Consider the following 23181-nt stretch of genomic DNA (forward strand, 5'->3'; position numbering starts at 1 on the left):
GATCCCTTGTCTGGATTTGAAGTTTATTTACCTTAACTATTCGCCTATAACCTATGTCTTTCCAGAAGGTTTACAAAGCATGTTGGTATTTTTTAAAGTCATTGTTGGTGCAATATGCTAACAAATGCAAAATAGGAGAGAATCCCTGCGCGTCCCATTGCTGTTGCAGAGCACTCATCAACCGCGTGTATGCTCCCAGGGCCCTGAGCAAATGTCAGCAATACCTGGTGTGTTTCTGGCCTTCCTGGAACGTGGGCTTTTCCAGCGGGGCCTTTGCCAGTGCTAGGAGCTTGATTTTACAAGTGCAGAGGCACTTCTGGGAGGTGACCTCTTAATTCAAAGGGTGTAGAGAATACTCTGCAGCTCCAGAGGAGTATGCAGCCCCTTAGAGCTGGGAGAGAGGGCTGCAAGATTCAACTCCTGATAGGTGCCAGGTGATTTCACACCTTTTGTTTTTTTGTGTCAGATCAACCCAAGGGCAGCGGATGTGCTGCTGAATGCGTGGCAGAATGTATGTTGTGTACACACCCAGGGTAACGCCAGTAATGGGTCCAGTGTAATTTCTTTAGCAGTGTACCTATGCTGAGAGAATTAAGTTTTATTACCCATATCACCAGATGGATGAGCGCTGTGGCTAATGCTAGCAAAGTCTGTTTGCATAGCAGTGGGTACACCGTTGCTGTGTGAGATCCCTACATCTCTGCAAGGAAGCTCTTGTGGTCTCTTAGAGAGGGAATTTCTGATTATGCATTTAACATATAATAATGGGAGTGAGAGGGAAGGGGTTCAATGATGCCTGTGATGGGAGAATCATCTCCCCCTTTTTCCTAAATCTAGCATGCTGGCTTTAAGCTTGGTGCCCAGTCCAGGCCTTGTTGTGTTGGCAGAGAAATGCCAACCCAACTGGTGGCATTGGGGTGGCATTTGTGAGGTAGTGCAGGACTGCTCCTCTGCTGCTGCACCGATCAGCTTCCGACAGGCAGGAGAGATCCTTCCTCACACAGTGTTGTCACTGGAGCACATTACTGCTGTGAATAGTTTTAATTTTGTGATGTCAAGCATTTGCAGGATCTGGCCCAAACTGTCAAGTCTGCTCACACTCACACAAAACATTACAGGCTTTGAATGAACTATGAATAAAAGTGTTGGTTGCTCTTAGGGGGTGGGGGTGGTGAAAAAATGAATGAAATGCCCTGGAATTTTGGTCCAATAACACAATAGTATCATGTCGATTTTTATTTACTCTGAGCTCCAGCTCAGAACATAAAGTTCAGTTTTAATTGACTATCCTTCTTATATGGGAAAGGTTATTTTAGGCTTGAAGGCGTTTGATGAGCGTACCATCTGCTTTCTGTGGAGTATTTTATTCAGGGTCATTCCTTGATTACAGGTTTGTTGAAATAGTTGGATCCATAATGTAAGTGTATCATGGAATATTAGTAATAGATGAATCAAAGAGATGTGGAGTGATGCAGAAACTACGCTTAGTGAACCATAGCAAGTGCTTTGTTCAGTCTCTGAAAGCTAACTATGCTGTTCTCCTGACCTTTGCGAGGCAATTATCTCATTATCAAACCAGAGCCACAGAAATCTTAGCCATAGAAATTAATAATGTGTATTTAAAATTTAGTTTGGTTTAAGAAGCAGATTTTTTAAAATGCCTATAAAAAACAAAAAAAAATACTACGCTTTAAAAGTATTTCTTATGAAAATAATGATGTGGTAAAATTTGCAAGCCCTGCTGTGTTAGGAGGAAAAAACTGGCCAATGTATGGTTCCGTTTCTGTATTGCAAAATGTATGGTGTCAATTATATTACCTTTGTTGAAGGCAACAGGCAAAGTGCTATTTTATCCTTTTCTTTGCTGGCAGGACAATAAAATGTACAACACTTCGTTATACAAACAGTTTACATTGATAGCATGTAGATTGATGTCACATGTGGAAAGTGATGACTGCTAAAGCTAAACAGAGGCAGGGTGGTACAGTAGATAAATGGATTACTCTAAGGCACTGGTATTTATCAGTCAAATCTGAGGGGAGACCAGATTACAGAAATGTGACTAAAATTCTTAAAAGGTGTCTATAAGGAGATCCAGACACATTTAATTTGAAGGGCTTGGCTATTTCTTACTTTGCAAATGAAAGAAGCGTGCAGAAGGAACAAGATAGGAACGTGTGTATATCCCCATCACCTGAAATTCTCCAAACTCTAAAGCAAGTACAAAATTTGGGAAATACGGTCTACTAATGTCTTTATGTGAGAAGTGCTGGCTTCTGATATGGATGCCAGGTCGTCTTCAGAAACGTTGCTGTTGGGGAAGGTGTTACACGTTCTCTGAGCGTTGGAGTATACTGTGTGACAGATACAGCATGTCACAAGTGAGATACCAGAACCACCTTTACAAAGAGCCCCGTTCACCGCAGCGTGTAAGCTGTTGTCCTTGTTAGGCAGTTTTAATAGAGAAAAATGTTTTTTCCAGGAAGTATTCTCTCTACTTTTATTATACATTTTTAACAAAAACCTTTTTGTTCAGCTCTGACTCCTTCTCATCCTCCCCATTTTCTTCACCATTCTGTGGAGGTTAACAAAAAAATAAATAAAGCAGGAAATGAGGAAGAAAAATTAAGTTTTGTTGACAATAAAGAATGTTTTTTTGGTGTGGGCTTTTTTTCTTTAAGTAGAAAAGGTATGTAGATGCTGTCTGTCAGCTCCTGCAGAAGTGGCTGGAAAGGATGCTTTGATGCTTCAGGCAGTCCCATGTGGATGGCCTCTGTATTTCCATAGAGCTTCTGTAAGGGTTAGGCTGCGTTAAGCTTCCCCTCCGGCTTCAGCGTGGGCTACCACAGCCAGTACTTGCTGCCCACACTGCCGCTACCTGTGTCTGCATCCGTCCTGCCTGTGCACTGCTGTATGGCACGTGCCCAAGTGGTTTGGGCAGGAATATTCAGGACTGATTTTCTCGCAAAGTCCTTTTCTGCTTCTCCTCTAACTTGGTTCAGTGTGCCACAAAGTCCCACCAAGGAGGCCCTGGAGAAGCGAGCTGCTGAGGAATCGGCTCAGCAGCTGGAAGGCTCAAACATTTGCGTCTATTTCTTTGCAGCCTGCCAGGGAAGGACTTGCTCTCCATTTATAGAGGAAAGACTGCTGTGAGCGGGAAGCCTCCCGCTCCCATTCTTGTTGATATAACTACTGATTAGTTAATCTAACTGACTTGTAGGGTTCCCCTCCAGAATGCAAACAGGCTCAAAAGCTTGCATCTGTTCAGAAAGCAGAAGACATAAGCTGTGCTTGGATATCTTGATAGCCAAAGTTCATGGATATGACCATGGTCAGACTGTGTACCTCTTCCCCTCCTGAAATAAGAGCAATTAGAGGTCCTCACCAGCATGAAACAGTCCAGGTAAATAATGAAATGCTGGTGTTGCTGGCTAGGAACAAGAAATCTGAGATCTTGAACCTGCACAGGGGGCTGGAGTGGAGTTGTCCATGGTCAAACTGAAGCACAAAGGCTTGAGCCCTGCCTGGCAGTGCCACCAGCCCGTGCAGGCTTGCAGGTGGCACTGAGCTGGGGCCATGGGAAGACCGCGGGCTGGACCTGGGCAGCAGTGGCAGCACAGTCCCTGCTGTGGCCCCGCAGGCTGTGTCTGCCTGCCCAAGGGAGCGACCGGTTGGACGCAGCAGGGTGAGCAAATGGGATCAGTTCTCTTCATGGCCTCATTTTATTTCTCTGCACAGACTAGAGTTCACTTACACATTCCTTTATCTAACTGCTTCTGTTAATTGGCATGTGGAAAAAACCAAAACCCTATTTCTTCATTCCCCTGCTCCCTTAAAATAAAAATAATGTGTACCAGCTGAACAATTCATTTCTCTTCAACTCAAGATCATTGGTAAAGACATTTTTCAAAATCCTTTTCATTTATCAGTCTCTGGGGTTACTGTTATTGAATAACTTTTGTAAATGCATATAATTTACTGGCATTTGCTGTGTGGTCATATATGCTGCAAGAGAGAAGGAATGAAAAAATAAGGGTCCTAATAGTTTTCATTATAGACCCAAGAGATCTAGTTGGAGGCAAAGCTGCCTGTGCAGCGTCCAGAAGATGGATTTGAGGGTCACTGGGCAGAAATCAGTCTGCAGTTGTGCTAGAGAAGCACACGTCCTCTGCATTTTCTTGTCCAAAGGAGGTGACTTGGCCTTCTACCAGACTTGCGCCTGCTCCACCGCATGGAGTGACTTTTAGGGCTCATGGATGAGCATGGATCCTTTCGCGACCCAGTTGTGGGCTGCCTTGCCAAATGCAAGTGGGCCCCTACAGCAAGGTAGCGTACAGGTGTGTCTATCAGCATGACTTCCACCTTTTCCAGGCTTGGGGACTGGCAGGGTGGCGGGAACAGACGCACAGTTTAGAAGCAGGAGGGTCAGGTGCTTGGGTGATGGTGGATTTCTACAGCTCCATCGGCTTCGCCAGGTGAAAATCTTGCACAGAAAGATTTGTCATGATGCTTTGCTGGATAAATATTATAAATCCTGTCTGCTAAAGATGAACCAGAAGGCTCACTTTCATTTTGTGAGCATGGGGTTGCTTTTTCTATAAACAGGAGTGTGAGAGAAAACTGAATACCTTATTTCTTCTCGATTTTTAAAATCTATTTGGTAAATTTTAAATCATTCTGGATTATTTTTATAGCACGCTGGGTCCAATATGCCATTAAACAAGCTGTTTGGTCCCTGGGGTAGTGTAAACACATGTTCACCCCGAAAAGAAGGTTAAAAGTTTTATTTTTGCTTGTAAAGGCCAATTTTTTATAAAACATTTCATACCAAAAAGTGAGAGAACTACATCCTGCCGTGGTATTAATATAATTTTTTCCTCTGAAAAATGGAACTTCTTCATTTTACCATAACGAGCAATACAGAGGGGAAACTGCTTATTGAAAAAAATTATGTGTAAAGGGCACTCCAGTCCCCACTTCCGTTCTCTCCCCTTCCCCCAAAAAAACCTTAATGATATATTGCTTGTGTTGGGAAAAATAATCTACATTAGAAACAAAGCAAAACCCAAAACCTTCAACAACTCAGATCTCCCTGTAAAACAATGCAGAAAGCAGATTGTCTCACTTCCAGGGCTGGCAGGGAGTGGTTAGGAGTGAGGGATGATTTACCCATCCTCCCAGCCGCCAGGGTTTCTGAGCCAATGATTTTAGAAGGACTTACCTTCCTTCTTGTCATTGACCGGGGAAGCCGTGGCAGGACAGCACTATGAAGAAGGCAGCACTTTTTAGGGATATGTCACATGCCAGAAAAAATGTGTAGGATGAAAGCTGATGACTTCAGGGTATAGAGTGGTACCATTACTCCTGGTATAGCTGAAATTTGGTCTTTGCTTTCGTTATACATCTCAGTTTACAGAAGTTTGTGACTCATAGATAAAATCAGTTGTTTAGGGGAAAAACATAACAAAACAAAACCTTGGCAGGGAATGAGACTTAAAAAAAAAAAAAGGGGAAGAAGGAATGTTTCCAGTCTAAATGAAGTACAGTTTTCCTGTTGATGACTTTCTTTATTTGTGTGAGTCAAAGTTGGCTTTTCTTTTTAAACCAGCTCTAGTACAAAAATTGTACTTAGGCCTGAAAGGGTGTTTTTTTAATGTTTTTCAGCTGACGTAAAGTATCAGCATTATTGCTATTGACTGTTTTGGCTACCTGCAGGATAATTTATATCAGTGAAATTCAGCAAACCCTGAAGGTTCCAGATAGGTGTTTCAGCCTTCTTTGTTTTAACACAAATGTGATGTTTGTGTTAAAAAAATGAGTGGGATTGGTGCTAGCACTGCTCTGCTAAGACTGGAATGTTTACGGATTTAGAAATGCGATAGGAAGAGTATGGAGGCTTTTTATTAGCGTGGATAGTGGGACCTCCTTAGATGGATCTTTACAGTGGCATCTCCAACAGTCTGAAAAATATGCAAATCTTTTCCAAGGTCCTGGGCAGGGTGGTTTAGCTAAATATTTCAAATTTTAACTCTCTCAAAACAAAAACAGGACATAGCTGGAGGGGAAGTAATGATTAATGCATAATAGTGCTATATACAATATAGATAAATGTACATTTCCCCTTCCCTCCCACCCCACTTCTGCAAACATAAGCTTTTAGCTTGAAAAAGCAAATCTGGAAATGTTCTGGATTCTGGTCAGACTTCTTTCTTATTTTGTTAATTCAACTGTAGAGTAAGATATTAACGATCCCCAGATGTTGTTTATAATGATGGATTTTTCAGTTGTGAAAAAATACTTGCAGTTTTTTTAAACAATTGATATTTTCTAGTGTGCTCTGCAACATTTGAATAAAATGTCTGAAGGCAGAGCTGTTTATGTGCCCAACATAATTGCTTCTGTTAAGTGATTTCTTCATTCTTAACATTTTTAGCTCTAATTGCTTTTTCCCCATACATCTAAAAATAAATATTTGCAAGTTTTGCATTCTGTCACTCATTGAAATGCATAAAATATTTGTATACTCAAAGCAAAAAGGCACTGATAAGGGGTCACATTCTGTCTCACTTAGTGGCGTAAATCCAAAATAACTCAATCCACTTCAGTGGCTGTTACTCAAGATTTTCACCAGTTAACCAAGGGCAGAATCTCACCCAGGGTTAACAGCAAGCTGTTAAGTGAACATAAGTAATGTGTGGTAAAGTAAGATAAAATACCTTCCTGTCTGCAAGAACTTCAATAGAAACAAATGCTGTTAGCTTCTACTTTTCTTTTGGGGGGTACATTTTCACTAGCAACCATAGCTGTAACAAGGATAAATATTAAGATAGATTATTTTTCACTTTATAATCAAAACTCCTTTATGGAGAACTTCTACAGAAATGCTGATTTTATTTGGGTTGCGTGTTCCCCCTGCCCTCAGGAAGGCAGGAGATGCTGAGTGGAGGGGCAGGTGCTGCCTGAAAAGCTGCTTGTGCCTGTTTCCTCTGGCATCACTTCTCAGCTGGGCTGGTGGTGGCCGTCTGTCCTGCGCAGAGTAGCGGGGTAGCTGCCCAAGAAGCTCACAGCGGCTGGCCGGTGGCACTGCGAGAGGACAGCTCCCATGGTGAGGGTGCTTGGGAAATTGGTATGGCTCCTTACTTCTTTGGGTGCCCTTGGGTAGCAGTCCAGGAGAGAGAGGTGCTTATCCTGTGAATGTGAGGTGCTGCATGCCCGTGGTGCTCCTGGGCTGCACGTGGCCATGACCCGGCTGCTCAAGGAAGCATCAGGGCTGTGAACTGTGGGGTGGCCAGTACGGCCTCCCCGCTGGGACAGCCCAGGCTTTGGGGCTCTCACGGGATGGGAGGTGAGATATCCTCCCTCCTGCAAGCACCTGTGGCAGAGCTGAGAGCCTGGGTGTACCACTTCCAGTCTGGCACTTTTAACTTCTCCTTTTTAATTTTTAATTAAATAGTGAATACATGATGGTGTTGTGGGGTTTACATGTTTTCTTAGCCGGAGTTTGGCAGAAAATTAATGTGTAGTTCCAGCAAACGAAGGGTTAGCGAGTGAGCTATTCTTCTGTGCCTGATAAATGTAACTTATCACATGGGGTTTGTCATCTGTTACACACGCATCTGTTTTATTGGTGTCCGTTCACTAAATGATTGTAGATATAAATGACTAATTCCTCCTATATAAGATTTCCACTCGATGGCTAGTTTTATGATTCAGCTATCAAAACCACTTTTTGTCATTATAACGAACAGTAAGGCAAGCTGCATTCATCATGAGTGTGAGCCGTGTCCATTATACATGTTTTCATTTCTGCAGCCATCTTTTTTTTAGTTGCAGTATGCCTTCATTAGAGCATCCTTATTTGACTGTTCCCCTGTTTGGTGCCTCCCTTGGACCACCAGGCCTGCCTAGACTCTTGAGCTTTGTCTCAGGAGAGCTTTCGGTCCATCGGTGTCCCAAGCCTTGCAAGCAGCATCGCCAGGATGCCAGGGTTCAGTGGTGTCCGGGAGCAGGGGAGACCTTTGCGGCCAGGGAAGGGCCCCCGTTCTCATGCCCATCCAATGGAAAAGAGAAGTGGTTTATGTCAGAATATGGTCACATTCTTCTGATTAAACCCACTCAAAAAAGACAACATTGTAATATTTTCCAATGACTGTTTATCATGAATTACGTCAGCCTTAGTTTAAATTGCTATTATTTCTCCTTAATGCTTCTTGGTGCCTGCATAATTTACAGCATTGGCAGCTGCGGGACTATGAAATAACCTTTCACAACCACCATACAATAGTAAAGAACATGAAGTTTTTGTTGTTAATTATTATGGGACTCCTTTAACTTTTTTACAAAGTGACATAAAATATTGTTGAGGTATTTATGGTTAAAGCTACTTTTACATGGATCTACTTTGCTCCTGGCTAGTTCTTAACTAAAGCAGTCATTTGTGGTTATTATACCTTGGGAGATATTATGTCAGAACTGTTTTAAGAGTATTATTATGTATCACATGTCATATATTACATGTCAGCACTTGAGGCTGTCTTTCAATAAAAACAAATGTAATTTTAGTTAATGGTCTTTTAGGTATAGGCCATTTGTAAACTTACCTGAGTTCATTTGAAGGTATACTAAAAAGCTTTGTTCTCCCAGAGTGCACTTGAGTAATTTCATTTCAGCTTGGGATGGAATTTCCAAAATATTTGTCATTATTTCAATCGGAGGGTGCTGCCTCTAAAAAGCAAATAGTTTCCCAATACCAAGGTTAATGTACACATTTTAAGGAGCTGTAACTGTTACTCATTACTTTGTTTACTTTTTCCCCCTTTGGAGCTCAGGCTTCCCAGGTTCCCTACTGGTCAGGCTGATAGTAGTATCCCAGGCAACTAAGCCACCTAATGATGATACTTCACTCTGCCGCTTAAATGAATAGCTTATACCTTCTAGATAATCCATGGGTGAAGGGGGTTATAAATTAAAGGTTGCAGGCATGTTGTAGGTTTCCTTGAAGTTTCATTTCAAATCTGGAAAACGCAAACTTAGACAAAGCAAACTTTGAATTAATATGTCATTCCCCTTAGTTCCAAATACTATGCATATTTTCCAGTACTTACTTATTTAAAGCAAGAAATGAAGCACGTAGGGTGTGCCAGAAAGTTTACAAAGAATAAAAACATATAAATGACTTATGTGAACTTTTTCTGATTTTTTCTTAACATGTAATTAGTTAATTACTGCGGGGGGGGGGGGGGGAAGGCGTGATTTCTCTCCCCCGCACAATCTATGTTTGAGCACCATAAAAATGATCAAAGCCTCTATTTGTCTGTAGTTACATTTTACTCCATGGGACTACTGGTTTTGGTGGCTATTGCAGGGAATGGAAACCCTGCTGGGCAAAAAATCAGTCTATCCCCCTACAAATGCACAGGCTGAAGATGTGAAGATGCAAACATGAAATTAAAAAAGCAAGCAAAGAGCAGGGTGAGCATTTTGTGTGTTCCTAAGTTGGAATTTAATAAGAGGAACATAAAATGGAGCTAAACTTGCCTGGATGCTGCGAGATTTTTTAATATTAGGCAGCATGCTTGATTTCCCTGGAAATGAGTGAGCAATCTGAATTTAGAGTTGTTTGGCAGGGGGAGGGGGCGTTTCATTCTCTTTTTTAATCAAAGGCATTTCACAAGCCAATTGCAAGTGAAAGGGGAATCTATCCTTACGTAAGAATGTAGCAAACTTTTCCGTTTAATGAATGAATATTAGGTATTTCGGGAGCAGATAAAAGATGGTAAAAGAGGGAGACAGAGCTGACGTCTTAGAGATTTTAATAAAGATTGAAGTTAGTAGTGAAAAGGTCAAAGTGCCATTTGTTGAGCCCCTGCCTCTGGCATGGTTTCAAAGCTCACAGTGCTGACTGGGGGGCTGTGATGTGTGTTAATGAACAGTTGTGGCACTTAACTGAGATCATGGGTTGGTCACATGAATATATATAAAAGATATGAGTGAAGATTTTTTCCCCCCCTTTTTGCTGCAGTTTGGCTGTTGGAAGGACTAAACAATTAAAAGAAATGTTTTAAATGTTTGAACACCACATTAAGTCCCCTAGTCTGTAAGGAAAATGAGCTATGAATAATAGAATACTGCTCTAGTTAAATATAGTTATTCAAAATTGTTTTTAGCTACAGATGTTATGCCATTTTAGAAACTTAGACTAAATAATGTCAGATCTTGTTTGCTTTTTTAGTATGTTATTCATTTATTGGGAAATTCAAAATTTAAAACAGCTGGGAAAGGGTTTGGTGTTCAGTAAGTAATCTTTAAAATGTGTACATTTCAGACTTACTCTTATAGAGCTGTTTAGAAATGACTGGATTGTATATTATAGTTATAAAGTTCTGTAAACATGCTCTACCATGTAGATGACAGGGAAACATGAAATGGGAAAATGAGATAATTCTGGAGCCAAATTTTTTGTATTACAGACTTGATAAAACAGCAAATGACTTTCTCAATTTAAATAATTTGTAACTTTCCAGGAACATGCATGGGTGTTATGAACAGTATGTCTAAAATAGCAGCAGAAAATAATGTTCATTCTCCTTTAATTCTCCCTTTGATGTTTATGTCAAAATGAAGGAGTTAATTTATCTAAGAGTTTCACTGCATGAGTTGGACTGTGCAAAACCAATCATGTAGAAATAATAGACTACCATTGGAAGTGCTGTACTATTGCAGTTTTAATAGCTCTTCAGTTCTGCTCAACAATTAGTCCATACATTTTATAGCTGTGTCTTTAAGAAACTGGCACACTCAGCAAAATCACAGTAATTGGGAGATGATGCAATGTGGAGAGAAATCAGAGGAAGAAAATTGATTGAAAAATAGTGTTTTGTTCAGGTTTGGATTTGTTTTCTTTTAACATTTTAAACACTGCAGTAGTAATTACTAGTGGGTGAGACTTCTGCAGAATTTAAATTCCACGTGGCTGGGTTTTTGTGAATTTGTTTTTAAATCAAATTGCAAAAGAGGCAAAACAGGGCATTAAAATTCTTGCTATAGTTTTCTCTCTCTGAAATCAAGTGAGAGCATTAAGGGTGATCCAGAGGAGGTTTTTTCCCTCTGTTGACACTAGTGCTGTTTAAGTAAGTTCTCACTACTGGTCAGCATCTTCGTAAACCTGATCAGACAGATCATGGACAATATATGAATTAGTTTATCATTTACGCAAACAGATAAAGAGATCTCAGCAATCCCTTTTTGCTTGTGTCCACTGGAGAAGGTACCAATGCATTACAGTGTGAGCATCCATCTTCCCAGCGATAGCCAGTGGATGCTGGTAGTTTCTTCATAGGACCTTGGTCTTATGCATAAGTACTGAATAGGAAGGCAAATTAAAAAAAAAAAAAAAAAAAAAGATACTGCTTTTTTTGTAGGTTTATCATTGGCAATTAGGACTTTGTAATGTCTTTTAATTGATTTATTGTCCATTATGGGCCAAAGGCCAGTGAAGCAGTGAGAGTTTACAGTTCAGATGAAGTTTGGGCCTTGGTATTATATATAGCTGTATCTTGGTCTTTTAGTGGTCAGACAAGCATTTCCTTGTGCCTCCAGGCTGCTGTGTTGGTCTTAATGCCATAAATTACTTGAGGGTAATGATAGCTAACCAATTGACTAGAGTAGGAGAGCAAACATGGTTCTTAGATGAATAAGCAGGGGAATAGTGAGAAGAAATAGAGAGGTGTTACTACTGCTGCATATAACAGTAGAGGAAATCATTATCAAACCCCCTAAGAGCTAACATTTTTGGTCAGTCAGTCAAATGATGATGGCTTTCTGCAAAAAGGGTGATACAATTTCATGGGATAACTGCACTACTAATACTCAAATGTATTATTCTGAACTACGGGCTGCAGAGGAACATGGAAGAGCAGGAAGACTTTATTAGAGAGATTTTTCCCCACCTTCAGTTTTGTGCCCGATTCTGATACCCATGCTTTGCACATTGTATTGAAATACTGGACAGGGTTAAGTTTTAAGGTTAAGTAAGAACAACCCAAAAAACAGTTCATGGCACAGAAAACTTGCCTTTAAGTGAAAGACTAAAGAATGTCAATCCATTTAGTGCATGGAGGAGAAGGCTAAGAAGGGACCCGATCACAGTCTGTTAGTACGTCCATGAGGAGACCACCTGTGACGGTAGAGGCCTCTCTAGTTTGGCAAACAGACACATAACAGGACCCCGTGCTTCAAAGTGGAAGCAGATAAATTAAAGCTGAACCTAAGGCACAATTATCTAGCAGCGAGGGGTAATTAACCATGGGAACAACTTAGCCAGGAGTAACATAGATTCTTTATTACTTGAATCTTTTAAATCAAGACTGCTTTCCAAAAGACATGATCCTCACTCAAGGAAGAGATGCTGTCTTCATCCAGTGGTCACTCTTGATACTGTATAGGTAAACAAGGTGCTAATATCCTGCTAATTTGTTCTGACCTTAAAAACTGTTACTGTATTAATATATGTAATTTGTAGCATCTGGGCCAGTAAAGGCTAGATTGTGCTGGATCTTGTGTCCATTGTACAATAAATCAAACCTTCCTAAAATTTGCTTACACTCTTAAGTAGACGAGACAGAGCTTTGTATCTGCTCTGTGGACCGGAGGCTGAGGAACAGGGTTACACAGGAAGCTGGTGCATCAGGAGCTAAACTCCTGTATCTTCACTGGTCCAGCTTGGTGGCTGTTGATACACCATGTCCTCTTTGTTCTCCTTACCAGTCTTCATCCACCATGAGCAGCTGCCTTTCTTGGAGCACCAACCAGGCAGTGTGCTCCTCTGCTCTAGTCTCTGAGGGCTCATCAGTCACTTGCCTCTTCTCAGATGGGGAGATCAGCTCAGGGAGAATTGGATCTGGTCCATTTTAGGCCACTTCAGTAACTTCTACAAAGGGCTGTCTCCTCAGTTGAAGTATGGAAAATGTAACTCAATAGCATCTCATTTAAATGTGCAGCAACACACTGCGAGATCATCTACAGACTTACTGTACCGACTTCATGAGTCTTCCCTGATGAGTCTTCACAGACATCTCCAGTCACCTTACCTTTTTGCGTAAGAGCTTTAAAGAGCATGTTAATTAAAAAGCAGGTGTTAGCAACAAGTGAGTAATAGAAGAGGAGGAATTTATTTGAAATCAGCAGTTTCAGCCCACAGAAAGGGTAAGAGAGTATGTGAAAAGGCTAATGTGATCATCCTGCTAACATGGGTGACATTCACAGATGCTGCTGCAGCTTCAACAGAGAGGTACTGTGCAACCTTCCAGCTCTGTCATCACCCTCCTGTGTTTCACTCTGGATTTGCAACTGTAGTAGTAGAAGTTAAACCCAGTGAAAACAGCTCTTTGCTGTGGGGTGGCATGTTTACTTAAGTAGGTGTTGATGATTCTACTTCTCACTTCGTTGATTAAATAAGTCACTTCATCTTCATCTTAGAAGTCTTACAAACCTCAGCTGAACTTTGCTGAGATGAGCCTGTGTCCCATTACAGTACTTCCACAGAGGTAGAGCACAAGTTTGAAAAACAGGGAAAAGATTATTCCCAGGGTCATTAGCAGCTCTTAGCTCAGAATGCCATGTTCAAAATTAGCGGTATAGTTGCCCTCATTCTTTTATAGCATCCCAATTTTGCAACGGACCATAATCATTTCACTGATTTGCCAAAAAAATGATGGTTCTTTGGGGGTTTTTGGTGTTGGTTGTTTTGAAAGGCAGCCTGTAATTAAGATGAATACATGTACATTGTGAATGTTTGGTTATGGTAGACATGGGTTTGTTATAAAACAAAAAAACCCCAAAAATTACCTAGCTGCAAATCCTTGCAGTTGTTTAGTTTAGAAGTTTAAGTCAATTTATGGAAGTCTGTGTTTACTGTCTTTAGAGCTTGATCATGACATTGGAATGTATTTTGGAAAAAAAGACCCTATAAAATGAAATCCACATTTACGGGTAAGGAGCACAGAGCACTTAGGATCAGCAGTGAGACTACAGTATCTCTTTGAAGTGTAGCGAGGAGGATTACTTGCCGGTGCCATTTTGGGTTTAGAAGGTAGTGAATTGATACACTCGGTAAGTTCTAACACTGTCTGTAACAGCGGCTGGACCCAACACCACTAATTTCATGAAAACGTGGACTGTGATATCCCAATGACAGCAGTCAGAAGATAAAACTAGATGTGAAGCACTTCATTTAAAATAAAACTTTATTATAAAGTCAGGTCTCCTAAGACGCTTCTTTTGTGCTGCGCTGCGCGTGAGTAATCTCGGTGACTCATCTAGCCTCTGACATACTGCAGCCATCAACATTCCCAGCCACGAGTGTTGCCCTTCATAAAGGAAATATCCTATTTTTGGTATGGCAATGTCCTCAGTTTTAAAGAATTTTCCTCTTTTAAAGTGCTCAGACAATTAATGCCTCATGCATGTATTCAACAATAGTTGCCTAGCAACCATCAGAAATATTCGGGAGAGCAAAGGAAGCCGAGATGAATGAGCAGAAACATCAGCTCCCATTTCAGGTGAGCTGGAGAAGGCGTCAGGGCTGTGCTGACTGTTTGGGTCTAAGCATGAATATCCATGAAAATCAGACAATCCCGAAGTAGCAAATACGAGCTCCAACTTTGCATGTCAGTCAGATGCAGAGATGAGACGAGTCGCGCAGCCAGAAGCAGTTGCAGGAGGTTGCAGTTGGTTGGGTCTTCTTAGTTTTGGGAGCCTAGACCAAAACAATGTAACAATGGTTAAAATAAATTATAGAAAGTCAACAAACACTCCTTAATGGCTGAGGAAAGTTTTGCCACCTTGTGTTGTATTTCACCTGCAGCTAGAGAATAGGTAAAGTTCCTGCTTCCTTCTGTGGAGATTTTCAGGCATGGGTCTAAGTGCCAGACAAACCCCTTGCATGAGGCTTGGCTTCAGCCCTTCTCTTGCGTTGCCACCTGGTTCCCACTTCTCGTTTTGCATTTTAATTCTGGCATAACTTTTACCTCACAGGAGGTTTTCTCACTCTTCTGAGTCAAGTCCTTGATGCTTTTTTTGTCACTGGAGGATGCCATTTGAATGAAATGGAAATCTTTTCTGCAGTAACAGCCCACAGCCACTACATGTCTGTTTGGATTTTGGTCTTTTTTCCTTTTTTTTTTTTTTTTTTTTTTTTCATCAGAAAGGTTCAAATAAAATGTTTGGCCTACCGTTGGAAAGAGTGAACTTTATCATGCTGGATTGACATACTCTTGGGGACAGCTGTGCCACAGCGATGCTAGTGTGGCCACATCCTGTACCCGTCCCTTTCCCCGGACGAGGTCTGGTGCTGCTCCACAGTCTCCCCAGTGGTTGTACCATCGCAGCGGCTCAGGGCGCTCAGCACTCAGTGCTCGACATGGTGAAGCACAGGAGCACAGGGCCCTGGGACCCACAGTTCAGCGGGATGCAGTTTAATGTCAAAACCATTTGAGACAAAAGAATTCTGATCTGCAGAAGTAGTTTTCAGTTGGTTTCTTTTCATTAGACATGTTAAAATTAAAGACCCTGATAGTTGCCCATTAGTGTTGCTCAGAACTTTTTTGACTGCCTGCCCCGATTTGCAGAAAATGATGAAATTCTGACATTTTCCTGTTGGATAGAAAAATTTGATTTATGACCATCTCTACTTCAAAGGTAAAGGTTAAGAGCAAGATTATGATCTCCTTTCCACTCATGTAAATCCACAGGAGTCAATTACTTGGGATTGACAGTGATGTGATTTAGGTCAGAATCTGGCATTAAAGCTTTTTGGGGTTTGCTCCTACACCCATTGACTTCAGTGCCACTTGACTGCTGACTCTTTGCTTTTGGTATGCGGTGGTGGTATTTGCATGTGGAAGTGCCTCAGGGGCCCCACATAAAACATTGGTTCACTAGCTTTAGGGGGGTTTTTTAGATTAGATGTTAAAATGTTGAAATCAAAATATGTAGGGGGTGGTCGAGAAGTAGCAGACGCACAATGGTAATCAGAATAATGTGATTTTTGAGGCTGATATCTGGTGACTTAGAGCTGAAAAAAATCCCTTATGTATCTTGGAGGTCGGAGGCTTTCACTCTTTCTGATTATAAAAGGCATTTATTTCTGGCCTTGATGGTTGATGAGATATCAAACTTAAAATATGCCATGATCCTATAGTCTGGTAGTGCTTTCTGGCACTGGTCAGTGACTAAATATAGCCAGTTTTGAACCGCTGTGATAAACCTGGAAATAATGTTCAGCAGAAAATTCTCAGACAATTCCATAGACAAATGTGGAATATGAAATGACTTTTCTGGATCGCATCTGGTTTGTACTGTATACGCTTTTGTGCCCTGTCTCTCTCATCCCCATGTTTTCCAACTACTATCCTACAAAATGTTTTGTGGTACAGATAAATCTTAGCTGAAGCATCTCAGTGGTTCATGTTGGTTCATGCTAAAGCAACAAATAACATAAAGGGTTTTTAAACCTCAGCTATTTCACGCATTCCTTTTGGCTTTGTAAACCATTTTGCCTTGTTTTTACGAAAAGAAGGTGTATTTAAAAAAAAAAAAAAGGCATGCATTTCCAAAAATCACTGATTGTCTTCAAACGAACATAGTCCAGGAACATGCAGATTCTTGCATTGTATTATGGGATTAGTGGTATTCATCTGTCATGCATAATGTGAAGGTGATATTCAGAGGAGGAAAAGAGCCTTTCTGAAAGGATTTTTTTCTTTTTTTTTGTTTTTAATGATACACTCAGATTTGTTTTCTTTTTTTTTTTTTAAACTCATATATACCTCTACCAGGCTATGTTTAATTTCAAGATGGTGTCTTTGCTAAAAAGATAATCAAATGTAATGTCTTCCACAACCTCTTCATATGCATGACTGCATAAAGCTTGTGTAACAGTTTATTATTATAAAATTAGTATAGCATAGCATAGAGCAAACTGGGCCCCTGGCCAGATGAACTAGACAATGAATAGTTATATAAGGTTTTGAAGCACATGTATTAGAACACAAGCGCCCTGTATTTTCTTCTCAATTGTCTGCTGTTTGTTAATGTTTCCCTTTCAACGTGATTGCATCTCAATTTAATAGCACTTGCCATTTCAGGGTTTACTGTGCCAGCACTCGCATAGTTACATCCCCTCTGTGCTGCAAAGCCTGCATGTATATTAAAACTGAACTAGGCATGGTTAGCTAATGGGTACTTCGAGAGATATGCACTTATAGAATTAAGTGATGTATGTAATTGTTAATTTTGTGTTAACAAGTTTGAAAAATGTGTTTCACCAATAATTGTAATGCTCCGTTCTGTGCAAAGTGTGACATTTTAATTCTCATTGAACAGTTTCCTACCTCTGCTCTGTGTTTTCATGGCAGGGTATTATTTTGCAATCAAGATAAAAGCATTATTTATTAAAGTTCTAAAATATTACATTACTGGAAGTTTTAAGCTGCAGATCAATCTCCTGTTTCATAAAAGCATTTCATTGATTTTTTTTTTTTTTTAATTGGTCTTTGAATTTAAACTTAAGTTCCACATTATGGATTGTGTGATTCCAGAAGCAGAGGGATGTTTTAGTGGAGACTTGATGCTGTTTTAAAAGAAGCGATGTACCTGTCACAGAACTGTGGGAAAGACTTGTGTTTGGCATACGTGTCTTTGGGACTGTCAGATCCCAGCCTGCTGCATTTTTGGCACAGGGGGTCCATTGACTTGGGCTGTGGGAAACCTGCATTCAGCACTATCGGTCCTTGTGTCTTTTTCTGCACCTCCAAAGGAACTTCTGTTAGAGACTTCACGTCTTTGGGAGTCAAATAACAACTTCTCCATGCTTTCGGTGGTGCAGGACAGCCTTTCCACGGCGAGAGGGTGCTCAGTAGCCTCTGGCTGCAGTAGCCCAGGTGTTGCCTGGTGAGAGAGTGACACTTGCACCTGGCTTCATGGTCATGGATTTATTTGCTTTCTGTGTGTAATCCAGACTGCCTAGAAGTCTGGCTTCCCCGGCTCCCCATTGCTTCAGTCCTCCTGTTCCTCGTGCCAGGCACTCGCCTTTCGCCCCCCTTCACTGTACAGTCCCATCCTCATTCTCATCCTGGTCCCTCTTTGTTATGCCAGGATAATGCCATTTCTGTCGTGGCAGCCCTTGGTGGTTCATTCGTGCCATTGCAGACGTGAGACTAAAGCCTACCTATTATTCCCTCTTGTGGAGAATAAATTAATTCTTCCATCCCTAGTAGGCCTAACTATGAAATTGCGTAGAGCAAGGCCCACATTTTTCTTCCAGCTAACAGGGACTTCATTTGCACGTTCTGTATCATCTCATCAGTGGAGCCTGACCTCGTGCAGACTTCTTGGTTGCCAACCAGAGGGAAGGCAATTGAGACGGGGGGACCACCGCCGTTCCCCCACTGAGTTCAGGAGCAGCTGTGGCTAGGATTTGACTTCCCAATAAAGTAAGATTTTCTCATTTGCCAGTAAAGATAAAGAAAGGGCAGGGTGCGAGGAGCATAATAGGCTCAAAGCACAATAAAAATAGCAAAGGAAACAAACAGTTTGTGCCTAATTTGAAACCAGCTAATCTCCATGGTGATTGCAACAAATCTGTGCTATGTTTGACTGTTTAGTGAAGAAAAAGGTTGGAAATAGGAGTTTACCTGCCATGCTAGACCATTTGAATGAACAGAGGAGTAGGAGGGTTGGTACCTTCCCGGTCATTGAGTGTGAAGGTGCTGAGTGGAATTCAGGGAATAACCTCATTGAAACTCCAGAGGATTCATGCATCTTCCTTCCTCATGCATCTTCAGAAAAATCAGCCTTTATAAATTTCCTGGAATTTTTCTTTTCAACAGTGCTGTTCTGTGGAAAGAAGAGTCCATAGCACTGTGGCTTCAGACAAAAATAGCATGGTAGAAGACCTTCAGAAATCAGGCAGTAAGCCTGAAACCTTAGATAAATAATAGGACCAATATACTTGCCACAATAAATAATAGGACTGTAACTCCCCCAAAGCTCTCGATTGACATTGTCTCAAAGTAATTCCTTATGTGAAATAGAAGCCTGAGATAAAATTTCAGCCTTAATTTACAGATATTTGAGACGGAGGGAGAAGGGAGTGCATTAATCCTTACCAAAGAAGAAAACCTGTTCATAGTAGTCTGAAATACTGTCATGTGATGAGTCAGAAAGTTTTTATTGTTCATATCTTCAGAGGTCAGGGCGACTGAGTTTTGGCATCCAGACTGGGCAGATAGCATTTGCAAATCAACACATCTCCTTTTGCTGAGGCCGTAGGCACGAAATGCTTCCTATTTGCAGTAGGTGTGCGTGAGTTTCTTTTTTTTAAAATACGAACTTTAGAGGGGAGAAGATTGTGCTTTTGAAATCCTTAGTCATAATGAAAAGACCTCCAGAGGTAGCTGATTAAGACATTCAGAGTGTATGTTACACTGCATCAAGATTTAGAGTTTCTTGAGTAAATATTGACCAATTTGACCTTTGCTTTTCCTCAGTCAATATTTATCTCTTGGGACAATGAATCTTCATATTCACCTTAGTTGAAGTCCAAGTCTACTTAATAGTGTACTTGGAAATCCAAGAGAGGTGCTGATGTGTCTTGGTGCTACTTTTATCTGTTTAAAATTAGATATACAGAAGGTTTGGCTGCTCATGTCACTTTGTCAGATTTCCTAAACAAAGCAGCATCAGGTCATGGCTGGTGGGGAGGCTTCTAGGAAAAACCTGGATCTGGCAGCAGGCAGAGCGGGTAAATCTGGGAGTGGAGCAATCCCTTTATTGGAAATGAGGATAGGATTCCCATGCAATCTGAAAGCCCTTCCAGATGCTATCAGGAGGAGGGGACTGACCGGGATTAGTCAATAAAATTCTTGCTGTGTATTTCATGAGGCAGAGAAAAGAAGTTTTTGAGCTTTCTGAACCTCCCAGTCTTCCAGCAGCCTAATCCCACAGAGCACAACGTCAGGTATTGTGCAGAACTAAAGAAAGGCACAGCCCAAGAGACCGGTCTGCAGGCAAGGGGGACACTGACTTGCCAGGGGTCCCATCCTTCCCCTGAGACATGGGTCTGGGAGCAGGTGGGCCCTGACACTGCTGGATGATGCTGAGCTCAGCAGCCAGTTGCATCCCTACTGCAATAGCCTTTTACAGGTCAGTATTAAAGTTACTCCCCAGCCCCTGCTCCCCACTGCTGGGCTTGTTATGTCCCCCTGGCTTGGGAGCTGGGCTTGGAAACACTACAAGCTTCCTGCTACTTGAGAGCCAAGGTTCGGTCACTAGGATCGTAGAGCAAGTAGCGTAGCCGTGACCAACCCCTGTCAAGTAGGACTGTAATACCCCCTTTATTATTTCAGTAGCAATTTCAGTATTTTGGGGCCCTGGCTTAGGTTGAAGCGGAGAGACAGCCTTCCCCTGAAAAGTGGGGATGATGGGGCAGCACGTGCGGCTGGAGCCAGTGGGTCAGGGTCCCTGAACAGGGGGTCCTGCCACCTCCAGTGCTGCTTCCTTGCCCAGCTGCGCCATGTCTCCTCTTTGCAGTGCCCCACAGCATCGCTGGTTGCTGCCGGCAAAAGCCTTCTGTCGCTAACAGGGGCAACACTTCAGGGTAGAAAGGGCAATTACTGCGGTTGTGAGCTATGCTGTGAGAGCGAGAGCAACTGGAAAGTGCTATTCAGGCAGTGGAAAAAGGCGGTGCCTTACAAATATCTGGTTATGCAAATCAAATCATTTGTCTTTTCAAATATTCATTTCGCCTTTCCCCGATTATATTTTCTGAATTGCCATATGTACTTCTTGTGATATTTCAGTCTTGTCAAATTAAGAAGAGAAAGCCTTATAATTAACTTAGGATATATACCAAATAAAGTAATGTTTGTCATTTTTACTGTGTAATCTGTCAATAATATTACAGGTGACCTGTAAGTTTAAGAAAAAAAAAAAGTCTAACTTGTTTTTTTAATCTTATAACTATCAAAGGTATTTGTTTGGGGAAAAGGCATTGAGAAAGAAGAGAATTTTAAAATTGCACAATTGCAGTTGAAAAAAACAGAGCAGGCAACGTCATGCATTTCTGAAGAGCATGCTGTTTAATTTTATAGTAACAGTATTTTAAGAATGCTGATGGTACACAGGAAAGAAGTGAATAATTTTTATTGCAAAACCCTGATGGTTTGGTGTATTCAAAATGTTAAGACTTAATCAGCCCTGGATTTCTCTTAGGAAAAACAGGACATTTGGAATAAAAAAGAAGAAAGCCGGCTGAAGCAGTAGTGATTTATCAAAGCAGCATTCAAATAAAATAAAGGTTTGGCATCCTTACTTAGGATAGGCTGGAAAATGCATTTCTGTTTTCATGTACCTTTTGTTTTTTTTTCCTGATGTGCCTGATTGACTTGTTTTAATACCGGTGTTATTTACATTTCAGGGATGGGCCTCTATTATGCAGGAAATTGTCCAAACCCCTACAGCTGTATTTTAAATTGAAATGATTTTTTTTTATGAAGTGATTGTGCAGACTTAATTTAGTAATCTATTATTAAATTTATAGTTTCAGGCTGTATAAAGTCTTTATATAGAACGAAAATGGGCATGAATGAAGATCTATGCTATATATACACCTGGTTCTGTATATTAAATCTTTTACATATGTTGTCCATTTTCAGAAACAAATAAACTGCTGCTTTTGAAAACTCAGCTTCTCTTCCATATTAGGGAATTCTGCAGACTCCCTATGTTCCTTAGCTTCAGTATAATGCTAAATCAGTTTGTACATTAGTCTATTTTTAGTTATGAATGAACTTTATGGAGTGCAGCGCACAGAGTGATTTCAGAGATCCTCGCTCATAAAACCTGTGTGTCATGCGCTGCAATTACAGCGGTAAACATTATGCAAGCTCTGGGCTTCCAGGGGCCCAAGCCCTGAAATTTCCAGAAGGGAAAAGCATCCCCCCTCACCCTTTTATACGAAATATTACACGTATAGTAAATCTCATTGCATGAAATCAGGTTAAATTTTGTGACCTTGGCTGCGGTGAGCGGCAGGCGGGCTGCCTGGCATGGCAGCCAGGTGACACTAGAGGGCAACTGAGAGTTTTCTTTAAACGAACCGAGCTGGAGATGGTTTTAATATCAACTAAGTGTTTAAACTCGGTAAGGATTTCTTTTCCTGACTGCAGATTTCACATATGTAACCTCTGAGTTTCCACTGACAGCAAATAATAATCTAACTGAAGTTCTGCTGGGGGAAAATACAGCGGGAGCGGGTCAGAAGCCTGCTTTTGCCCAAATAAGGCTTTTTTTGCAGACCCCATGTGTTAGATAATGATCAACTGACAGTCGGTCATGAGTTAATAATGCTGGATGCTGAAATATGTGTACCATGTGGTATACAACAGTTCTGCGGGGAGAGACAAGCACGGCTATAATTAGACATCTAAAACACAAGGAAGTGTGTAAATTGTTTAATAGTTCCTCCACTTAATTCACTCAGATAATTTCCTAAGAACCAATATTGACTACGAAAGAATATTGCACAACCGACTTCATATTTAGTTTAAACCCTGCCCTGCTCAGATAAATTAATGACTACAGCTCGGTTTTATTTGGATTTTTCCGGGTGCTAGAGATTTACTGGGACAGTAACGCAGAGATGGGCTCAATTCTGTTTGTGTTGATGTTTGGGGTGATTACACCGAGTTCACAGAGTTTGCACTTGTTTAAACCTAGGCACATGATCTTACCATCAGGACTTTAGAATCACTATTTTCAGGTGTTTTAGGGGTTATACAGATTCCCTTTCTATTCGTACACAGCCTGACAAAGTTACCAGAGTTACCACCGCTGCGTTTTACCGGTGAAAAAGTGTAGATTCCTCTGCTGCTCAGCAATGGAGAGCAGCATCACCTCCGCACCCCAGCATAAAGCGCTGTGTCAGGTGTATGCAGGTCCCCAGGGGTGCAAGGGCTTTGTCCCAAGCTCTCTGCAGAAGCAGGGTTATTCCTGAACCTCTTTACAGCTGTGTGCACTGCGACAGGATGCCTGGCACGGCCCTTACCAACTGCTGCTGGTGAAGTTGGTGATGACCCAGAGATGTGAATGGGAGCAGGGTTTAGGCTACGGCTGCTGCTCCTG

The 23181-nt window shown here is 41.3% G+C and overlaps 1 protein-coding gene across 3 annotated transcripts in view; it reads left to right on the forward strand.

The window, feature by feature from the left end:
* ARID5B (AT-rich interaction domain 5B) overlaps nt 1-23181 on the forward strand; it is a 124404-nt gene that overhangs the window by 50964 nt on the left and 50259 nt on the right. The window lies entirely within an intron of this gene.

This window comes from Mycteria americana, chromosome 6 (assembly GCF_035582795.1).
Source record: "Mycteria americana isolate JAX WOST 10 ecotype Jacksonville Zoo and Gardens chromosome 6, USCA_MyAme_1.0, whole genome shotgun sequence".
Taxonomy (NCBI): domain Eukaryota; kingdom Metazoa; phylum Chordata; class Aves; order Ciconiiformes; family Ciconiidae; genus Mycteria; species Mycteria americana.